Source organism: Stenella coeruleoalba, assembly GCF_951394435.1.
Source record: "Stenella coeruleoalba genome assembly, chromosome: 10".
Classification (NCBI taxonomy): domain Eukaryota; kingdom Metazoa; phylum Chordata; class Mammalia; order Artiodactyla; family Delphinidae; genus Stenella; species Stenella coeruleoalba.
The window spans coordinates 58,128,775-58,146,650 of NC_137156.1; the positions used below are offsets into that span (position 1 = coordinate 58,128,775).

The window sequence follows — 17,876 nt, forward strand, 5'->3', positions numbered from 1 at the left end:
GGGGTTTTATTATTTTTCTCTATGGATTTATAGATTCTCTGTATTATGGATATTACTACCTTCCTGGCTGTGTATGTTACTGGTATTTTGTCCCATCAGTAGCTTATCTTTTAATTCTGTCTGCAATATTTTTTGTTAAACAAAACATTTGGATTTTTATGCTTCAATCTGTCAGTGTTTTGCTTTCCACACTTGGTTTTAATAAGAACCTCTGTTCTGTGAGAAGAGAAATATGAAGGAGGCCCCCTTCCTGAGAGATAGCTATTTTATGGCTAGTAAAGATTCTTAAGTAGGGTGGTGATGAATCTTTCCTTATATTTAAATTTGGGGGTCCAAATTTTCATATGTATGCTACAGACACATAATAGCATGTCAAGATTATTGGTTTTTTTAATGTTTCCATACATTTTTCTTCATCACTGGCTGACATTAGCATTCATCACTTGGTTTTGTGATTCACTGAATGTTTTAGGTGGTTCAATAATTTCTGTGTGAATCAGTAAGAAATTCTTCAGAGATAACCCCTTGAGGGTGCACATTCTGTCAAATTCCCTCTGATCCTTCAACTGCTAATCTAACCGAAACTAAGCAGTAATAACAAGAGAATATTGCCTATTTTCAGGATCTAAAGTCCAGGATTCATGAACATGCTCTGGTAGGACTGGAGTCCAACACTGGCTTGGGCTTTACCGTGGACTGTCGTCTTTTTTTTTTTTTTAATAGTCAGAAGTCATTATTCCCAGGACATGTCAGAATAATATAACGAAGATTTTAAGGGATAACCTTGCTTTCAAGTATACTCTTTCAGCTCTCTCCCTAGTGGCACACCAGGTCAGGACCAGCCCAGTAGTACTTGCTAACCCTTACCCTATGGCCTTGCATCTGAGGGTTCATCTTAATCACAGTGTGATCAGGGCCTTGGAAAGTGCAAGTGGGGAAAATGACAGTCATTGAGCAATTCTTAAAGTGTGATGAATGGTTTTGTCATCAACTGTAGCCCTCCCTACACATTGCTAACAAACTCATTGCCCTGTTGTGGAGGTACAGATGGTATTTGCTGTCCTTTGAGTGCATGGGTCATTTGTGTGCTCCTGAAATCTGAATTTGCATGAAAATATAATCACCTAGAATGGTTCCTATTAGTCGTTTTCCTTTGTGCTTAACTTGATTAAATGTTTAACCTGATGTAAATTCTGGGCTTTAAACTCAGGATGGATACCCTGAGATGATTCTCTGGTAGTGAGGTCTACCTTGCCTTAGTCTAAGAGGGTGGACCTAGTTTGCTCCTGATTATCAATGGAGATCTTTTTTCTTTTACTTTAGCAGCAACCCAGAAGAGTAAGGAGGACTGATCATAAGACCATCAGTAATATTTTCACATTTTGAACCTAATAATAGCAAATACACAGTGCTTACTATGTATCAGGCTCTGTACTGAGTCTTTACATGTAATAACTCAATCTTCACAACAACCTTATAAGGTTGGTCCTTCTATTATCCCCATTTAGCAGAGGGTAAGACTGAGGCTCAGAGAGATTATAGGGAAATGACAGAACCAGGTTTAAAATCCAGATGATCAGCTCCAGAATCAGGTTCTTAACCACTAAATGTTGCTTAATTTATTTATTTAGAAAAATTGGAGATAGGATAAGAAGAACCCCATAAAGTTGTGGTCAATACATTAGAACAGATCTCTCCAAAATTTGTTCAAAGTGGAATCTGGAATGTACAATGAAAGAGCAAACACGATAATAAGAGCAAAGTGGGAACTAGATGTTTTTCTAAAGTTCTTAGTATATATTAATTCATTTAGTACTCACAACAACTTTATGAAAAGGGTACTACCATTCTGCCCACTTTACTAATGGATAAACTGAGGCCCAGGGAAGTAAAATAGTTAGCCTGATGAGACACAGCTTAAAGTGTCTTACTATCAACTCCTTAATTATTTCTAGCTCTCAAATCATTTGTTCTCTATAAAACTTCAAGGTTTTTTTCACATGCGTCATCTCATTTTATTCTCAAAATAATAGTGTACCAAACCGTTCCATAAGTCAGCGTTCACTTTCCTTTAGCAGTTAAGGTGTGTTTTCTATGTTAAGCCATTAGGAGATAAAGAAGAGTTCTTTAACGCTCAAGGTAAAACTCCCAGTCTTTTTGGTTGAAATGGAATCAGGGCGATCAGTTGTTAGCAAGAATTACAATCCAGAGTTGCAGGGCGTGGGAGGAGACAAATGGAGTCCCCAGATGATCAGTACAGACTCTGGAAGTAAATAGAAATATTTCAAACCCAACCAGGAGGAAGGCTGGGGGTTCACATCCATTCTGCTCTTGGCTTTGGCCTTCTTTTGTGGGCCATGCATTTCAAGAGAATTGTTTAGGAGATTTAGGTGAGTTGGGCCGTTTGAAATGTGGAAGAACGAGTGGAAATGAAGAATCACCACTGTTTGATTGTTGACACAAAGAAGGGTCAAAGGCACAGGTCAGCTCTACTCCCCCAGGCTAGAAAGCACCCAGTCTGAGATGGAGTTCCCTTCAGGCAGGATTGCTACATACTGCTAAGTACATTGTTGAGTGTACAACCTAACCAACAATACACAGTGGCCCTGCTTTTAGGAAACGCACTTGGGAGAATTTCTTATTGTGTAGACCTAATTGTAAACAAATCCACCAAAAAAGATTTTCAAAATATAGAACAACTTGTTCCATTAGACCTTGTCAGTTTTATTCCAATGGGTTTTTTAAAAAATGAAATGACAACTTTACTGAGATATAATTCATATACCATACAATTCACCCATTAAAAATGTACAATTAAATGTTTTATTAAATATATTCAGAGTTGTACAACCAACACCACGATTGATTTTAGAACATTTCATCATGCACAAAAGAAACTCCATGCTCATTAGCAGTTATTCCTCACTTCCTCCCAACCACCCCAGCCCTTGGCAACCAACCATGAATCCACTGTCTGTCTCTATGCATATGCCTATTTTGGACATTTCATAACAATGGAATCATACAATATGTGATCTTTTGTGTCTGGCTTCTTTCATTTAGCATGTCTTCAAGATTCATACAGTATATTAGTACTTTTTTCTTTTTTATTGCTGAATAATATTCCATTGCATGGCTATACCACATTTTGTTTATTCATTTATTTGTTGATGGACATTTGCGTTGGATCCACTTTTTGGCTACGATGCATGACGCTGCTTTGAAGGTTTGTGCACAAGTATTTTGTGTAGACATACGTTTTCATTTCTCTGGGGTATATATCTAGGAGTGGGGTTGATGCATTATATGGTAGCCTGACATTTAACCTTCTGAGGAACTGCCAGACTGTTTTACCATTTTGCATTCCCACCAGCAGTGTATGAGGGCTCCAATGTTTCCACATCCTCACCAACATTTATCTGCCTTTTTTTTTCTTCTTTTTTTGTGGTACGCGGGCCTCTCACTGTTGTGGCCTCTCCCGTTGCGGAGCGCAGGCTCTGGACGCGCAGGCTCAGTGGCCATGGCTCACGGGCCCAGCCGCTCCGCGGCATGTGGGATCTTCCCGGACCGGGGCATGAACCCGTGACCCCTGCATCAGCAGGTGGACTCTCAACCACTGCGCCACCAGGGAAGCCCTATCTGCCTTTTTGATTCTAATCATACAAGTGGGTGTGAAGTGATAATTCATTGTGGTTTTGATTTCATTTCCCCAGTGACTAATCACGTTGAACATCTTTTCATGTGAATATTGTCCATTTGCATATCTTCTTTGGAGAAATGTCTATTCAGATACTTTGCCCATGTCTATTCAGATACTTTGATGACTTCAGTGTAAACGAGAGCCTCTTCGATGTGGTATCTCTGTCTCTCTGTCTTTTTTTTTTTCTGTAGTTAATCTGTATTTACTGTGTACCAGACTGTATAGAGAACATGATACTTGGTTCATTCTTTGCCTTATGTTCAGTCTTTCAGAAGAATCAGAGCTACACTCTCTGGATTCTCCTCTATGCCTACAACTCCCCTCTTAGTCTCCTTCACCAACTTGTCTTCCTCCACCCCCTCCCTACATTCTCAGTTCCTTCTTCTATGCTGCACTCCAGTTGGAGACCATATTTCTTCCCACAGCCTGTCATCCCGTCAGCTACAATGATGAGCTCATCAATATCAGAGATCATGTACATTATCCTCTCAACTCACAATTCCAACTGACTGTCTGGCGGAAACTTCCATCTTTTGACAGCTCAGGGGATCTTCATTTACTATAATCAGATCCAGCCATCAAGGTCCAGCATTAATCCTCCTCCCACACAGGACTTACCCGACCTCGATGTGGTATCTCTTTGCAGTGCCCACCCTTGTGTGGCAGCTCTGACTTAGGGGAACCCAGCATTAAATCAAATCTATAAATACTTGGGGTGCGCCTTCTAATGTGCAAGGCACTGCACTTGCCTCTAGGCATCAGGGGATGTGTGAAGGTGCAGTGATTAATTTTAACAACTAGTGATTGAGCACCTACTGCATGGAAGGCTCTTCCAGGACACGAAGAGGAGTAGCGCACAGTCCTTGTCCCCAACGAGCTTAGAATCCAGTGGGAGGCAGACAAATTGACACTTACAACCACTGTATAATTCAGCCATCTTTGTGGGCCACTGCCATTTCGATGATAAAGTCAGCCTCAGCTGCTTCCCAGATAAGCACATTATCTAAGCCTAAGTGGAGTTCCCTGGTCCCTTCGTCCAAGAGCCGAATCCCTGCCCCGCGGCGAGGTTCTGGAGCCACCACTGTTCACAGCACAGACACAGGCTTGGAGTTAGTTGAGTGTATCCCGGACGAATCATGGAGTGAACAAGCTGTGTTACGGAGTTACCGGGAGTGCTTCTGGGAGTGTAAGGTCCAGCTGGGCTGTGCAGGACGTTGGCCCTGACCTAGGGGTTGCATGTTGCTGCTTCAGGCATGTGGGCCATGGAACCCTCACACTGTTATTAGCTGGGTGCTTGATACAAATATAGAGTCACAGGCTACCGAATCAGAACCTCATGGGCTAGGGCCCAGGAACTTGCACCTTAATAAGCTCCCTAGGTGTGGCCCATGAACGATGAGGTCTGAGAACCACCTACTTAACCCCTGCTTGCAAGTGCTGATTGAGCAGTAGTGCCTCCCAGTGGCACATTAGATTCTGGGGAATGACCCTGTAGTTCCTGAAAATTACAGCCACTCCAAGTTTTCTTAAGAACCCACCTAGCATATTCTTTGTGGTCAAAGAAATGTTGATTGCTGGGTAAGACAGTGCATTGTTGCTCACCTGAAACCTCCCTCGAGTGGTATGAGACAGCTGAGTGGAATTTTGGGTTCCCCCGCCCTTTCCGGTTTCCCTGAGCAGCCAATCCAGCCGTAGGTTATAAGCTCTCTCTGGGAAGCAGCAGCCTCTGCCTTCACGGGTGGTGGGAGAATCCAGCCTGCGGCCTAGCGTCCTTTTTGAAACTTGCCGTTGATGTGAGCTTTATGGCCTCTGGAAGGTAAGTCCAGGATGAACAAATGGGTTTGTAGAAAAAGCTGCGTCTCCAGGAGTGAAGAAGAGCCTAGGTCAGCTCTGTGTCTCACTGTCTCTGTAGAGATGAATTCCACTGCGCTTTTAATCTGCTTCCTGGAGAATATGGCCTCCAGCCGCAGCAGCCCCAACCATCCAAACTTGCTCTGAAGGACCATGTGTTTTCATGCAGTTACAAAGGGGAACAGCAGGGTCCTAAGCCAGTTACCAGCGGGGTCCTAAGCCTAAACCTTTTTTGGGGGTGTCCAAGGAGCCCCACCTTAGGAAGTGGTAATTTGCAGTTGCCTCAGGGGAGTAATTTTTGATTTCAAGCTATTCTCTACCTTAGATTGAAGGCTTTTCTAAAATTACTAAGAGGTTGAAGTGTAGCTTTGTTTTTAACTCCTAAGTAGGGGGAAAGCCCGCATCTAACATTAGGATATTCCCTAGAAGGGTGTAGGGCCTGGAGTTATATATATATATATATATATATAATTTATATATATATAAATATATATATATATTTTTTTAATTTTTAATTTTTTTTTTGCGGTACGCGGGCCTCTCACTGTTGCAGCCTCTCCCGTTGCGGAGCACAGGCTCTGGACGCGCAGGCTCAGCGGCCATGGCTCATGGGCCCAGCCGCTCCGCGGCATGCGGGATCTTCCCGGACCAGGGCACCCAACCCGTGTCCCCTGCATCGGCAGGCAGACTTTTCAACCACTGCGCCACCAGGGAAGCCCCAGGGCCTGGAGTTATTTAAGCCGTGCAGCCTGCCCAGAATAATGGCGCTTTAAGGGAGGTTGTGTTTTTGGTATATTTCATGGGTCCTTGAGGCTTTGGTTAGAAACCGAAGTTTGAAATTGAATTGTAATGATTAGAAAAAAGAAGTAAAATGCAGGACCATGTGGGGCTCCTGGGGACCTCGTTGCTCTACCCAAGGGACAGCCCAGTCTGCAGTGGTGACAACTGAATCACTATGGAAACAATACCCAGTTGCTTTAATTTTGGTCGTGGCTATGAAGACGCCAGATGGATGCTATTTTGGTTGATAGTAAATTCCTGGGTTTCTGTTTTCAACTCAATTCAGGTGTTGGGTCTTGATTCTATTTCCTGGCTGTAAAGTATCTGGAGATAAGCCAGGATTGAGTCCCATCAAGTTTGAGCACTATTAAATAAAAGGTAGTATTTCCCTGGGCATCTGCCCTGGTTGGTTAGCCCTTGCTCCAGGTCACCTAATAGTCTGGAATACCTCTGTCCTTGGCCACCCAGCCTGGGTCATCAATGCAGCTGCCCACTCACCAAGACCAGCACGACCCCGTGCCTTGTCAAAGCCTTGCCTCACAGCTGTATGTGCTCATCAAGACCTGTTTCTCATTCCCTTCCACGCAGGCCACTGCTGCTTTGAAGGAAAAGTTCAGTGAGACTTTGAACCTGGAGATATTCTGGTTTTTCTTCCCCAGTATTGGGTTGGCTTTGGACGCTGTACCCAAATTAGGAAAAAGTGGGTGGTAATGAAGCTGCCAGAGAACTTGGCTTTTCCCATGCCTGCTTGGGATACGGATTAAAAGTCTTTAACTCTGAGTTCGATTTTTGATAAAAGGAATTCTTTCTTCCTAGTTTTTAAGCTACAGTTAACTCCTTGCCTTCAGATGGCCAAACGCATTGACAGTAGGGAACAGGTCGTACACTCCCATGACTCACACTGAATTAACTCAGTGCCTAGTGTGAAATTGCTACTCAAAGTGTTGATTAAAACGAGATGCAGGTTCTCTGGCATTTGAAAGTCTTCAGAAAACTTCAGGTATGCTTGTGAGAGGACGCTAATCGATGATTACGGTCTACAGCAAACGTGTAGACCATGCATGATCCTGATTGAAAGGAAGCTAAAAATAGGCCTAGGAGACCAGGTGCTTTGATATTGGAGAAATTGAGCTGAAAGGGGCTTAGGGATGATCTAGTCTACCCTACCACTCTTATTCTTGCACAAAGTGACGGGAATACTGTTTTCCCCTTCCAGACTCTACAATTGAAACCCAGTTGTCAGACTTTTCCATAACTAGTTAATGGTAGGGTAGTATTGGAGATCTGGCCCGATACTGATCATATTGTCCATCCCATCTCGTCCACTTTCCTATGGCAGAGAGAGATGCGGTGAGTTCACGAAACTGTTCAGCTTATCTACTTGACGCCTTCCTTCAGAAGGTTGCCAGCCTGGACCGTAGGAGCATTTCTCTTTGGATTTTAGTTCCAATTCTTAGTGTGTGTGTGCTCTTAGGCTCTTTAACAATCAGGTGCTTCATGTAGAGGTAGAGCTGGTAGGGGCCCAACTGGTCGGTTTATTACTTCAAGTCGTTAGCCTCCCTTTCAGAGGTAGTCATCTCCTTTTGGCCACCCTCCAGCTCTGGCTCCATCTAGCTCTCTCGTCTCCACCTGGCACAGGTTCAGAAAACCCTAGAAGACTCCTTCGTGATCCCAAAGGCTGTGTTGGTAGAGGAGCCCAGCTTGGTCTCCCTTCCATGTTGATTAAATTATCATTGCTTTTGGCAGAAAGCATCCGACCACATTCTTGGCATTGGTCCCCAAGAGCCAGTTGGCACACTTAAAGCTAGAGCTTTGAGTGACACCTCTGTGGGGAGCTTCAATCTACCTCCATCACCTTTTAATTATAACCTTATGAATTATGCATCCGTGAAGATGGCAAACGCTATGTGTGAGATGTACGATTTTTCTCCATCAAATTTTCTGTAACAGAACTGCTAATGACAGGGTCACTGCCCTTCCTTTGACTATTGGTTTGATTCCCTGGTATTTTTTTTTTTTTTTTTTTTTTTTTTTTTGCGGTATGCGGGCATCTCACTGTTGTGGCCTCTCCCCTTGCGAAGCACAGGCTCCGGACGCGCAGGCTCAGCGGCCATGGCTCACGGGCCCAGTCGCTCCGCGGCATGTGGGATCTTCCCGGACTGGGGCACGAACCCGTGTCCCCTGCATCGGCAGGCGGACTCTCAACAACTGCGCCACCAGGGAAGCCCTCCCTGGTATTTTTTTTCTAGATGTTTGCAGGCCATTCCGAATAGCAGGAGTCAGAAGACTGAGGCAGTTTGTGGAAGGGAGGTCCTTGCTTAGTACCTGTTCTCTGCCAGAACCGTGCTGGACTAGATACATTTTCTTTAATCGTTATAACTCTGCCTGAAATGTCTTCTCCATTAAGGCTCATGGAGGTTTAAATCATCCTGAGTCTTTTCATTGCATCCCTCTGGGAACAGTGTTTTCTAAATGACTACATACACATATAGTCTACATGTAGTTATTGCATTTCTAACACTGGTTATGGGAAAGTTTTGGATTATTATCATAGCACATAAAATAGAAAGCAAATCATTTATCTCTCTTTACCCAAGAGGTACGTTGGCTGTTAGGGTCACTGGTTTTATAGTTGAGTTTACTAGAGACTAGTCCACTAACAGCTGGACTTGGAGACACAGATTAGAATAGGCCTGTTTGTATCCGATCGCCTTTCTCTCTTCAATTCTACAATCCTAGGAGGAGAACCGTGGGGTCATGGTGGGATGATGATCTCATTTTTCTAGATGAAAAATCATATTATCACTACCTTTAGGAAACAATGGTGCTTATTCTTCTCAATTCTTGCTGAAGCCTTTCATTCAAGATATTGCTTAGTCATCTAGAGCAAAGTCTATAGGAGTTAAACTGGTAGCAAATGTGGGAAGGAGGCTTGCCTTAAGAATAAGTAGGAGATTCCTGTGAAATCCAAATGAACAAGGGGGGCTGTTGGCCTCTCAAGATAACTCAACCCCAGAGGAGTAAGAAAGAAGAGTCGAATCTAGGAACTTACAAAACAGACCAGATAATGTCTCTCTAACACTATTGACCTATATAAACTATATTAAATGACACCCCTAAAATCACCGTGAACCATGCACAACTTTTGAGTCTGCAAAAGGTATAGTGTGATCCAACAAGCAGCTACCGTGGTCCAGGAGTGATGGATGATGGTTGGGGAAAGCCCTGTGGGTCTCAGTGGGCTGCAGCTCTGGTCACCCTACTTAGGCGCTTCTTTAGTAGAAGGTGTGGTTTTCAGGCAGATAAGGGTAGCAGGCCTGCTGGCAAGCCAGGGCAACTGTTCATTTTATTGTTTAAAATTCTAAATTACCTGACAGATGGCTGGGGTCTTAATGTCAGTGTATTTCATAAGCCTTTCATCCTCCTCTTAGAGCTGTCATACTGCCCAAGGGCAGCTTCCAAGCGCATTTTCCTGGCTGGGAGGAAGGAGAGAGTAAAGGTTGAGAAAATGTCTAAATGGTTACTGCAGCTTTAAAGGATGTTGGCTTTGTCTCAGTGAGTGAGTGGCAAGCCCACTTAACCAGGGCAGAGATGAGAGCACACGTAAGCAGGCTCTGTATCCACCAATAACTCTCCCCCCAGTGCTGGAAGCAGGGGACTTATAAAGGGGCTGGAGGGGAAAATGCCCCCTCACCTGTTTCCAGATGACCCTGCAGTCTCTATAAGAGGCAGTGTTAACCTTGGTGTTCGTGGGAATAAGCTTTGGGGGTCAGTGAACCACCCACAGTCAAATGTAAGATTTTGTGTGCATTTTTCTGGTGAACCACAGACACTGGCTTCCCAGAGGTGTTTTCGAAACCAGAAAGGGTTAAAATCGTCATTCTGTTTGGGGGTTCTGGAAAGAACGATGGTGCCGACAATAGGGGGAGAATGGAAGCTTTCTTCATCTACGTTTTGCCCCTGCTCCATGGAAGTGCTGCCGCCTCCACCACTGCTCTCGGCCACTTACATTTGTGGCTGTTTGTGGGAGGGGCCACCTGACAAGCCTAGATGGCTTGTTTAGCTCTAATGAGCAGTAAGTTGAGTTTTTCAGCGTAGGAATGTCATTGGCTCTAACACTGGCTGCTGGTGAAGATATTTAGTGCTTGTTCTATACCAGGCATGGGTATGAGCACTGCATGCATGGGCACTTTTATCCTCACAACAAACTTGGGGATAAATGCTGTTGTCTTCACCTGACATGATGAAAAGTAGGAGGATTCATTCAAATGAGGGCAGTCTGCAATGCCACCATGAAAGTCCAATGAAGGGTCCCCCCTTTGGGGAGGGCCTAGAATGCAAAGAAAAGAGGTTCCCAGGATGCATAAACTCCTCCTCTCACCTCCAATGAGTTTAAAGAAAAAATAAATAAAACTAGAGGCTTTGTTTTTGTTTTTTTTTTGGTACGCGGGCCTCTCATTGTTGTGACCTCTCCCGTTGCGGAGCACAGCCTCCGAACGCGCAGGCTCAGCGGCTATGGCACACGGGCCCAGCCGCTCCTCGGCATGTGGGATCTTCCCGGACCGGGACACGAACCCGCATCCCCTGCATCGGCAGGCGGACTCTCAACCACTGCGCCACCAGGGAAGCCCCAAAACTAGAGTTTTTTGAGTTCTTCTAGACACCACTAGATGGTGGTGTGCCAAAGGCTATTTCCTACCAGGATGCCAACTGCCAAGGAATGCAGGTAAGTTTTGCTCTGGAGTATAAAAATCTGCCGAATAGTTTGAAAGAAGAGTTTTAGGAGGGAGCTGGGAATCTCTCCCAACCTCCTGCCCCTCCTCCCCACACACCTCGTTCCAGAACAATTCAAAGCGAATGTTTCACATTTTGGCTAAATTGTGCTTCCAGCCTGCCTCTGCCCCCTGGTCTAATTATGGGTTTTCATCTGCAGAGCATTTGTAATGAAGGGGTGTGATCTCTGCGTCCTCAGCAAGTCGCAGCTGTTTCACAGTGACGGTAAGGCATTTTATCTTCACATCTTTACAAAGTTCTCACGGTGCACAGATTCTAAGGCATTGAGGTCTTGTGATACACTGTAGTGCGGAGCCAGCAAGTGTGTGTTGAAATATTTTATTGCTGTAAGTCAGTAAGAAGACAAAAACATATGACTCTGTACCTTTTCCTGTCATTCACTTTGTCCTCTTACATGAAATCCTGCTTGGGTATTCCCTGCTGTGCTCTGTAGGTTTCAGACACCTCCCCAGATGTAGACAAACAATCGAAATATATTTTATGTCACTAGGAGCTGGCCCTTTCTTAGTTTTGTGTGAGTACCACAGTGAGACCAAAGCAATCTCATTCAATTACAAGTTTTTCTTTAAGTAGTCATACAACTTTAATGGCTGTTGCTACTTCCATGGGGTCATCAGTGTATGTTTACGGCACCCTTTCCAGCAGTTAGACACGGAGATGAGTCTCTAGTCTAAAAGCCTCATCTAGAATCATATATAATTCACGTGCTAAATGGCTAAACTGGAACTGCGCCACTTTTCTCTTACACAGGAATTTAAAACAGGATTATTAAGGGGTTGGATCTTCCTTTCATATGTGCCAGATTAAAATGTCCTACAGTCTTGTGCAGCTTGTTTCTAGAACAGAGTTAAAGGCCAAGTATGAATCAATGCATGTGATGTGTGTTCAGGGTTCTTTGCGATTCCTTTACAGATCCATAGCAGGGTTTTTGGTTAAGTGGAAGATGGTCTCAATTCTAACAGGACTGTTGTGAGGCTCCCCTTAATGGTACCTGAGTTATCATATTATTGTTTCTAACAACCTTGCCTTTGAAAAACATAGACATGCACTATTATGACTTAAGATTTTTTTGCATCTACCAGAAAATATACACATTTTGCAAGTGTGAATATCAAAGTGCTTTCCTTAACTAAGTATATTTTTATTTGCGATTTCTGCAAAGCAAACTGTGCCATTGGACTGTCTTTTAAGCAATCCTTAACATGGTCTCTGTATGCTGATCACACATACCCTCTTTAAAATTTTTTAAAATTTTAATTAATTGGTTTTTAATTGAAATATAGTTGATTTACAATGTTTCAGGTGTACAGCAATGTGATTCAGTTATATGTGTGTGTGTATATATACATTTTGTCTTTTCCAGATTCTTTTCCATTATAAGTTATTATAAGATATTGAATATATGTCCCTGTACACATATACTCTTTCTTTTAAAAAATTATTTATTTTTGGCTGCGTTGGGTCTTCGTTGCTGTGCGTGGGCTTTCTCTTGTTGCCGTGAGCGGGGTCTACTCCTCATTGCCGTGCACGGGGTTCTCATTGCGGTGGCTTCTCTTGTTGTGGAGTACTGGCTCTAGGTGTGTGGGCTTCAGTAGTTGTGGCACGCGGGCTCAGTAGTTGTGGCTCACGGCTCTAGAGCACAGGCTCAGTAGTTGTGGCACACGGGCTTAGTTGCTCCGCGGCATGTGGGGTCTTCCTGGACCAGGGGTCAAACCTGCGTCCCCTATATTGGCAGGCGGATTCTTAACAACGGTGCCACCAGGGAAGTCCTCACATATATTCTTAATAGCATCTACTTTCAGACTCCCATCTCCAACCTGTTGTCTTTTTGTGTTGTCTCCTCGTAGCTGTTGAGTTGAGTAACATTTCATGGTCACATGTTCTCACCCTTGTTCCTACAATTCACTCCCATTCCACCCTAACCTTTCTAATGCATTTAATAATATGTTTGTATATATGCTTGATGCTTTCAATGTACAGTGGAGTGGAATGTATTCCAAATTACATAAGCGGTTCCACATTGTGGATCTGTCATTCTCTCCACTCATTGTTTGTTTAAGATGTATGCACAGCAACATGGATATATCTTATTCATGGCATGTAACTGCAGCATTGTGTTCTAGAATATTTCCTTATCTGATCCCCAAGTGATGGTCACTATATCAGTTAACGTAATATTAGCTAATGGACCAAACGTCATAAATTTATTATTAGGAGTACCAAAACAATTATTCCTGAGAGGAGGCATCTCTCTTCTAAAACAGGGCTCTGAAGATATAGGCACCTATCTTTGCAGCTCTGTTATCTTCAAACCAAGATTTCCAAGGCTGCCAAGGTTTCTGGTAATAAGGAAGGGGAGAGAGGACTGAGGATTGTAGCTAGAGGATTATCTGGGCCATGCCTAGAGCAGTGCAGATCACCTCGATTAAGTTTGGTCAAAGACCACACCTAATGCCAGGGAAGCTGGAAAGCTATTGTAAATGGTATATTGTTTTTTACAGTTCAATTTTTCAATTGGTATATAGATACACAATTGATCTTTTTCAATGTTGACCTTGCATTTTATGACCTAACTAAATTCACTGGTTCTAGTAATTGATTTATAGATTCTTTAAAGTTTTCTACACAATCAGTTACCTTTGAAAAGAGAAAGTTTGATCTTTCTCTTAATGATCATGATGGCTTTTCTTTGTGTTATTGCGGTGGCTTCAATTTTGAGTACAATGTTGAATAGAAACGGTAAGAGTGGATATCCTTGCTTTGTCACTGACTGCAGGGAGAAAACATTTAGCATTTCATCACTGAGTATGATGTTTGCTGTAGGTGTTTTGTTTATGCATTTTCAGACTGAGGAAATTCCCTTCTTCTCATACTATGCTGAGTGTTTGTTCCTTCATGAGTCGGTATAGGATTTTATTAAATGCTTTTTCTGTATATATTGAAATAATCATGTGATTTTTTTTCCCCCTTTATGTTAATATGAGGAATTTTATTGAATGGTTTTCAAGCATAAACCAACTTTCATTCTGGGCATAAACTCCATTCATTCACAATATATTGATTTATTAATATTTTGCCAAGGATATTTGCATGTAATGCTCATTAGAGATATTGGTCTACAGTACTCTTCCTGTATTGTCTTTGTCTAGTGTTGGTATTGGGGAAATGTTGGCTTCATAAAATATGTTGAAGTGTTTTCTACTCCATTTTCTGAAAGTTTGTGTAAGACTGGTGTTATTTTTTTCTTAAATGTTTGATAGAATATGCTAATAAAACCATCTGGGCCTGGAGTCTTGTTTTTGAGAAACTTTAGTAGTTAATTTCTTTTATAGATATTGGCATTCAGATTTCTTATTTCCTCTTGTATCGCTTTAATAAGTTGTATTACTTATAGACTTTGTCCATTATATCTATTTAATTTATCATAACGTTGTTCATAATATGTACTTATCATTATAATGTCTTTTATTCCTGATATTGGTAATTTGTGTTTTTATTTTCTTGATTAGTGTAGCTAGGGGTTTATCAATTTTCTTAATCTTTTACTAGAACAACTTTTAATTTGTTTTTATATTTTTTCTATTAGTCTTTATTAATTTTCTCAATTTCATAAAATTATTCTCTTATTTATATTCTACTTGCTTTGGGTTTACTTTGCTCTTTGTTTCTAGCTATTTAGCATGGAACTTTATAGAGTACTTATTGAAGAGGTTTCTTCCTTTCTAAAATAAACATTTGTAGCTATAATTTGCCTTTTAGCCACTAAGCCCTGTTTTAGGTGCATCATATATATTTTAATATGCCTTATTGATTGATTGATGGCAGGTTTAATAAGCAAGTGGACATACTTATGAGGCTTGTCTTGGGCAGTTGCAAGATGAGTAGATTGCCATACCTGCCTTCCAGAATCTTAAAAGTTTATATAGAAGCCTTAACTGGTTTCAGTCATGTGTACTCTTCAGATGGTCTAAACAACACATTACTCCCTCAAGGCTGTGTCTTCCTTGGGCAGCTTCTAGCGTGGGGAAGGTAAGCGGAATGCACATCCAAGGACAGGGGAGTGGGTAGGAGCCTCCCATTGCCTGGGTCCAGCTCACGGGTCAGTCAGTGTTCACGTCTTCTCATGACCTCCTTCAACACTTCAAGAATCACGTTAGTGATTCACACACTCAAAAGTAATGAATTTTTAAAAAATCACATAGTTCAAGTAGAAACCCAGCCTCAGGTTAGTTTTATTCAGAAAATCTGGGGCCTTGGCACCTAATACACTTTATTTTATTCACTTGAAAATATTTCATAATTTCCTTGATTTCTTCTTTGACTTGTTCAGATGTATGTTGTTTAACTTCCAGATTTTTTTCTTTTTAGATATTTTGTTATTAATTTCTAATTCCATTGTGGACAGAGACATAGGATGTATGTGTGATTTTGATCTTTTGAATTTATTGAGACTCTGTTTATGGTCCAGCCCATGATCAGTGTTGATCAATGTATCATATGTATTCTGGGATTGTTTGCGAACTGTTGCACACATGTCACTTAGGTCAAATTGCTCAGTAGAATTTTTCAACTATCTGTCCTTACTGACTGTTGGTTTTTGTCTAGTTTTTCTATCAATAACTGGCAGAGGAGTGTTTAAAAAAAAAATCCAGCTCTGATTATGGATTTGTTTTTCTCTGTTTTGTTTCTACCTACTCTTGCTTCATGTACAGGCATACCTTGGAAATATTGCAAGTTCAGTTCCAGACCACTGCAATAAAGCAAGTCACATGAATATTTTGGTTTCCCAGTGCCTATAAAAGTTATGTTTACACTATACTGGAGTCTATTAAGTATGCAATAGTATTATGTCTAAACGATGTACATAATTAAAAAATAATGCTATTGGGAAAATGGTACCAATAGACTTGCTCAACACGGGGTTGCCACAGACCTTCAATTTGCGTCAAAACAAAACAAAACAAACCGTAATATCTGCAAAGTGCAATAAAGCAAAGTGCAATAAGATGAGGTATGCCTGTACTTGCAAGTTCTGTTATTTAGTTTATAATATGTGACTTTTTCTCCCCTGAGTTGACCTGTCTGTAATTTGAAATGTCCTTCTGTATTGATGGTAGTTCTCTTTGTCTTAAAGAGTACCTTATGTGGTGTGTAACCATTCTAATTTTCTTATGCTTCCTGTTTGCAGGGTATATGCTCTTCTATAGGTTTACTTTAAACCTGTATATATATGTTTATATTTGTAAATGTCTCCTATAGATAGCATGTTAGGAATATCTTGCTTTTCTTAGCCAAACCATTTCTGCCTTTTTTTTTTTTTTTTTTTTTTTTTTTTTTTTGGTACACGGTCCTCTCACTGTTGTGGCCTCTCCTGCCGCGGAGCACAGGCTCTGGACACACAGGCTCAGCAGCCATGGCTCACGGTCCCAGCCGCTCTGCGGCATGTGGGATCTTCCTGGACCAGGGCACGAACCCGTGTCCCCTGCATCGGCAGGCAGACTCTCAACCACTGTGCCACCAGGGAAGCCCATTTCTGCCTTTTAATTGGAGTGTTTAGTCCACTTACATCTAATGTAATTATTGATATGGTTAGATTTAGGATTGCCATTTTGCTATTTGTATTCTGTTTGTCTTAGTTGTGTTTTGTTTCTCTGTTCTTCCCTTTCTATCCTCTGTGTTAAAATGTTTTCTTGAATTACATTTTTGTCTGCTGATTTTTATTTTAGTGGTTGCCCTAGGGATTACAATATATTTTTCACAATCTAATTTAATATCACACCGTCTCACCTAAACTGTACCTTGTAGTCATGTACTTCCATTTACCTATCTTATCCTTTATATGATAGTTGTGTGTCTGTGTGTGTATATATACACATATATATGCCTGTATATATGTATATGTGTGTATATTTATGTTTATATATATGTACATAATATACATGTACATATATTACATCCACATGTTTTATAAGCCCCGTGATTCAGTGTAATAGTTACTGCTTTATACATATTGTCATATGTATTTTTTAAAGTAAGACAAAATACTGTTTCATGTTTGCCCATATATTTTCTATTTCTGGTGTTCTTTATGCCTTCTTGAAGATCCAAGTTTCCATCTGGTATTATTTTTTTCAGTGTGAAGAACATTAACATTTCCTGTGGAACAGGTCTGCTGGTGATGAATTTGAATTTTCTTAGGTTTTATTTATTTAAAAGTGTCTTTATTTTGCCTTTATTCTTGAAAGATTTATTTTGGCTGGATATAGAATTCTGGGTTTGACAGTTTTCTTTCATCACTTTTAAAGATGTCATTATGTTGACTTTTTGCCTGCATTATTTCTGATGAGAAGCAAACCATAATTTTTAATTTTGCTTCCTCATGTGTAAAGTATCCTTTCTGTCAGGCTTATTTCAAGGTTTTCTTATTTGGTTTTCAGCAGTGACTATGATGTGTCCAGTGTGGTCTGTTTGTATTTATCCCACTTAGAACTAACTAAACTTCAATCTATAAACTCACATTTCTTATCAAATTAGAAATTTGGACTGCTATTTCTTGAAATATTTTGTGCCCTATCTCTGTCTTCCCTCTTTCTGGACTCTGATTACACCCATTTTAGGCCTTTTGATATTTGACCACAAGCCATATTTTTTCCTCCCGTCATCTCAAATATGCTATTAAGCCCACACAATGAAATTCTCAACCCTTCTGACAGCCAGATCATCCCCAAACACTACTCTCACTATGTCAGTC

General features: G+C 41.4%; 1 long non-coding RNA gene across 1 annotated transcript in view; it reads left to right on the plus strand.

The window, feature by feature from the left end:
- The first annotated feature begins 5,345 nt into the window (after positions 1-5,345).
- Positions 5,346-17,876, plus strand: part of LOC307193130 — a 106,318-nt gene continuing 93,787 nt past the window's right edge. Inside the window, exons 1-2 of the long non-coding RNA XR_013830228.1 lie at positions 5,346-5,516; positions 11,265-11,329. This is a non-coding gene — a long non-coding RNA (uncharacterized lncRNA). The remainder of the gene's footprint in view (positions 5,517-11,264; positions 11,330-17,876) is intronic.